Genomic DNA, 5,168 nt, shown 5'->3' with positions numbered 1-5,168 from the left:
CGGGACAGCCGCCAGATGATCCTCCGCCAGCTCGATTGCCTGATCCAGCAACGCTGGGCGGTGGCACTGGATCCACTCTGCGGTTCCCGCTGGTAAACGCGCGACGAACTGTTCCAGTACCACCTGGTCAATGAGTCCCTCGGCATCGCAACTGTCGGCCCTCAACCACTGCCAGCAGGCGTCCCGGAGTTGCTGGCCAAACGCAAACGGCCGGCCGACTTCCTCCAAGCGCAGAGCGCGGAAATGCTGATGTTGTTGCTCCGGGGTGCGTCCCACCCGCTGGAGGACAGCCCAGCGAAGGTCCGCGTAGGCCAGCCGGCGGTCGGCGGGGAGCTGTAGCGTGGCCAGCTGCGCCTCTCCCGTTAGCAGGGGGAGGAGGCACGCCACGCGCTGTTTCACCGGCCACCCCGAGGTCTCTGCTACCTGCTCAAAGAGCGTGAAGAATGCCTCGGGGTCGTCCTGCGGGCCCACCTTCATGAGGGTGAGGGGGGAAGGGCCTGCGGCGGTGGAGATGGTGGACCTCGCCGACGCGAGGAGGTACCGGAACGCCCGACGATCTTCCTGTTGCGCCAGCACCAGGGCCTCGAACCGTTGTTCTTGCTCCTTTTGGAGGGCGAGCAGCGCCTGGTGCTGGCTCTGTTGGGTTGTGGCGAGGGCGTGGATCAGGTCGGCGAAGGTGGAGGACTCCATGGGGCTGCTGTCTTCTGTGCTCGGGTCCCGGGTTTCGGCACCACTGTAGCAGTCCATGTAGGTGGGTGGAGCACAGAAGGATGGCAGGACAGAACTGATTTCACAAACTCTCTTTTATTCAGCTTTTCAGCATTAAATATATGTTCCCACACGCTCAGACCCACGCACACACATCAGCCGTCTGGTTGTGGAGAGAGAACTCCCTCTGCTCTCGCTCTCTCTCCTTAAATAGGGCGCAGTCACTGGGAAGACACACAAACACATTAATTAACAACAGGTGTAGTGATTCTGCCACTTAACTTCCCCGACTCCGCCCTCCTGTCACAGACCGATGCTAGACCACGCCCCCGCTGCCACACAGAGACTTTCTTTTTGTGGATGACTGTGCTCTCAGCGTCTGCCTCGACCAAGAGATGTAGTCTCAGGTGGACAGCTTTGCATCAGCCTGTGACAACTTCAGCCTCACCATCAGCATCAAAAAGACTAAAGTGATGCTCCAACTAGCCCCAGGCAAACCCTATCAGGAGCCCAACATTGCAGTGAAGGGTCAGAAACTCCAGGCGGTTGACAGCTTCACATACCTGGGAAGCACTCTCTCCTGCTCGGCAACTATTGATGCAGAGATCAACAACCGAGTCTCACAAGCCAGCAGTGCCTTTGGAAGACTGAGAGCAAATGCCTGGGACTGAAGAGGGATAAGCTTGACCACCAAGCTCAAATTTGATTGGGCTATGGTACTCACAGCTCTCCTCTATGCCTGTGAGACATGGACTGTTTACAGGAGACATGAGAAGCAGCTGAATCAGTTCCACCTCAGATGTCTCTGCAACCTCCTCAAGATCCACTGACAGGACAAAGTACCAGACACTGTAGTCCTGAGTAGAGCAGGCATGACCAGCGTCACCACCATCAAGGCACAGCTTAGATGGGCAGGCCATGTCACCCGCATGCCAAATAACCGGATCCCCAAACAGCTCCTCTATGGGGAACTCAGCCATGGCAAGCACTCTGTCGATGGCCAAAGAAAGCATTTCAAGGACAATCTGAAAGTATCCTTCTCAATGGCCATGGAGGTGCATTGCTCTTTTGCTGCTTTGGCTACTTGCCAGATGAGCCCACGCCAGGCTGGTTGGTCTGCTGCCAGAGACTCGATGTCGAGCCTCCAGTGCCCCCAGTGTCCCACCCACCCACTGGTGCCCTACCTGTGGGAGAGGGTTCCTTGCCTGGATTGGTCTCATCAGCCATTTTTGGGTCCACATCAGATCAATTTCAACCTAACCAGTGGACATGGTTATCTTCGAAGCTGAAGGACTAACAATATATATATATATATATATATATATATATATATATATATATATATATATATATATATATGAAAAAGGTATCACCAAACCAAGAAATAAGGATTGGCGTATGGAATTTTGGAAAAAGAGAGGATTTCATATACACTGAAAACTGATGGCACTTTCTACACACTCATGCTTCTAAGACTAATATCCTTATATGTCCTTACCAGGATAATCGTTGTGGTCATTCAATCTGTTGGGTCTTTTTGCCTTTTATCAGGCCGAATGAATGCCAGAAGTGAATGGGCTGTCTCCAGACAAGACAGGAAGTCTACCCATCTGGGTTTTATGTTTCCTGAATTTGTTTGGGCGCCTGCAGCAAAATAGAACAGGCCCCTCTCAAGCTGAACAGAGGTTAGAGTTGTGATAATGGGAGAAAGTGGTCCTCTGTATTAGAGTTACATCTCACACGTCTTTCGTTCTGGTATTTAGAACTGGTCTGGTCTCCTCTCAAAAGAGCTCTCTGTCTCTATACTAAAAGGATTTCTCTCTTTAAGTGTAAATGGATAATTAACCTCAGTAAGTGCACATTATGGCTTCTTAGCTGCCTTTTAATAGAATATATTTGTGAGTGAAGTCTTAGAAATTTGGTAAGGTCAGATTTACATGTGTATGCAAGGACGCCCCCGGACATTTGGGAATTTCAATCTAGCGGTGTTTTTTTTTTCTTGTGGAAGGAAGTGATTGGATACCTGAATTACACCACACACACACACACACACACACACACACACACACACACACACACACACACACACACACAGAGAGAGAGAGAGAGAGAGAGAGTGAGAGAGAGAGAGTGTTAAGTTCACTCTACTGTGCATCAGATCTCTGTGGAACCCTTTGTCCTCTCTGGACTAAGAATAGTTCATATTGAAAAAGACAACTTGGTAAATGGAGTATTATAATATAGAGGCAACCTTCACTGCCTTCCATCATCATGAAAAATTACACTCTATAACCAGCACATACCAGACAGGATTTATTAAAAGGCTGATAGTACTAGATGGCTTTTTAATATATACAGAGTATCATATGAAGCCTATTGCTTGAACTGTGGGAAAATAATCTGCAGACAATTACTACATATCTTACAGAGTTATTTAAATCTGTTATTCATCCTACAGAGTTATTTAAATCTGTTTTTTTTTTAATTCTATAGCCTTATTTAACAGACTAATTTAACAGCTGAAACAGTTTTTTTCAGTAGGTTTGTTACATATACAAGAAGTTTGCCTTGGTGAAAACATACACATAAGCATGTAACATATTAGGCACACAAATCAAATACACTATATTATTAATAGATATTGAAGAAATACATTGATCATCCATAACATTATGATCACTGACAGGTGAAGTGAACCACACTGATTATCTCATTACAATGGCACCTGTCAAGGGGTGGGATATACAACCCCGATTCCAAAAAAGTTGGGACAAAGTACAAATTGTAAATAAAAATGGAATGGAATAATTTACAAATCTCAAAAACTGATATTGTATTCACAATGGAACATAGACAACATATCAAATGTTGAAAGTGAGACATTTTGAAATTTCATGCCAAATATTGGCTCATTTGAAATTTCATGACAGCAACACATCTCAAAAAAGTTGGGACGGGGCAATAAGAGGCTGGAAAAGTTAAAGGTACAAAAAAGGAACAGCTGGAGGACCAAATTGCAACTCATTAGGTCAATTGGCAATAGGTCATTAGCATGACTGGGTATAAAAAGAGCATCTTGGAGTGGCAGCGGCTCTCAGAAGTAAAGATGGGAAGAGGATCACCATTCCCCCTAATTCTGCACCAACAAATAGTGGAGCAATATCAGAAAGGAGTTTGACAGTGTAAAATTGCAAAGAGTTTGAACATATCATCATCTACAGTGCATAATATCATCAAAAGATTCAGAGAATCTGGAAGAATCTCTGTGCATAAGGGCCAAGGCCGGAAAACCATACTGGGTGCCTGTGATCTTCAGGCCCTTAGACGGCACTGCATCACATACAGGTATGCTTCTGTATTGGAAATCACAAAATGGGCTCAGGAATATTTCCAGAGAACATTATCTGTGAACACAATTCACCGTGCCATCTGCCGTTGCCAGCTAAAACTCTATAGTTCAAAGAAGAAGCCGTATCTAAACATGATCCAGAAGCGCAGACGTCTTCTCTGGGCCAAGGCTCATTTAAAATGGACTGTGGCAAAGTGGAAAACTGTTCTGTGGTCAGACGAATCAAAATTTGAAATTCTTTATGGAAATCAGGGACGCCGTGTCATTCAGACTAAAGAGGAGAAGGACAACCCAAGTTGTTATCAGCGCTCAGTTCAGAAGCCTGCATCTCTGATGGTATGGGGTTGCATTAGTGCATGTGGCATGGGCAGCTTACACATCTGGAAAGACACCATCAATGCTGAAAGGTATATCCAGGTTCTAGAGCAACATATGCTCCCATCCAGATGATGTCTCTTTCAGGGAAGACCTTGCATTTTCCAACATGACAATGCCAAACCACATACTGCATCAATTACAGCATCATGGCTGCATAGAAGAAGGGTCCAGGTACTGAACTGGCCAGCCTGCAGTCCAGAGCTTTCACCCATAGAAAATATTTGGTGGCATCATAAAATGGAAGATACGACAAAAAAGACCTAAGACAGTTGAGCAACTAGAATCCTACATTAGACAAGAATGGGTTAACATTCCTATCCCTAAACTTGAGCAACTTGTCTCCTCAGTCCCCAGACATTTACAGACTGTTGTAAAGAGAAAAGGGGATGTCTCACAGTGGTAAACATGGCCTTGTCCCAACTTTTTTGAGATGTGTTGTTGTCATGAAATTTAAAATCACCTAATTTTTCTCTTTAAATTATAAATTTTCTCCGTTTAAACATTTGATATGTCATCTGTGTTCTATTCTGAATAAAATATGGAATTTTTAAACTTCCACATCATTGCATTCCGTTTTTATTTCCAATTTGTACTTTGTCCCAACTTTTTTGGAATCAGGGTTGTATTAGGCAGCAAGAGAACAGTCAGTTCTCAAAGTTGATGTGTTGGAAGCAGGAAAAATGGGCACATGTAAGGATCTGAGCGACTTTGACAAGGGTCAAATTGTGATGGC

The sequence above is a fragment of the Neoarius graeffei genome, chromosome 16 (assembly GCF_027579695.1).
Source record: "Neoarius graeffei isolate fNeoGra1 chromosome 16, fNeoGra1.pri, whole genome shotgun sequence".
NCBI lineage: Eukaryota > Metazoa > Chordata > Actinopteri > Siluriformes > Ariidae > Neoarius > Neoarius graeffei.
The sequence above is the reverse complement of the archived record's forward strand: the minus strand, read 5'-3'. Positions refer to the sequence as shown.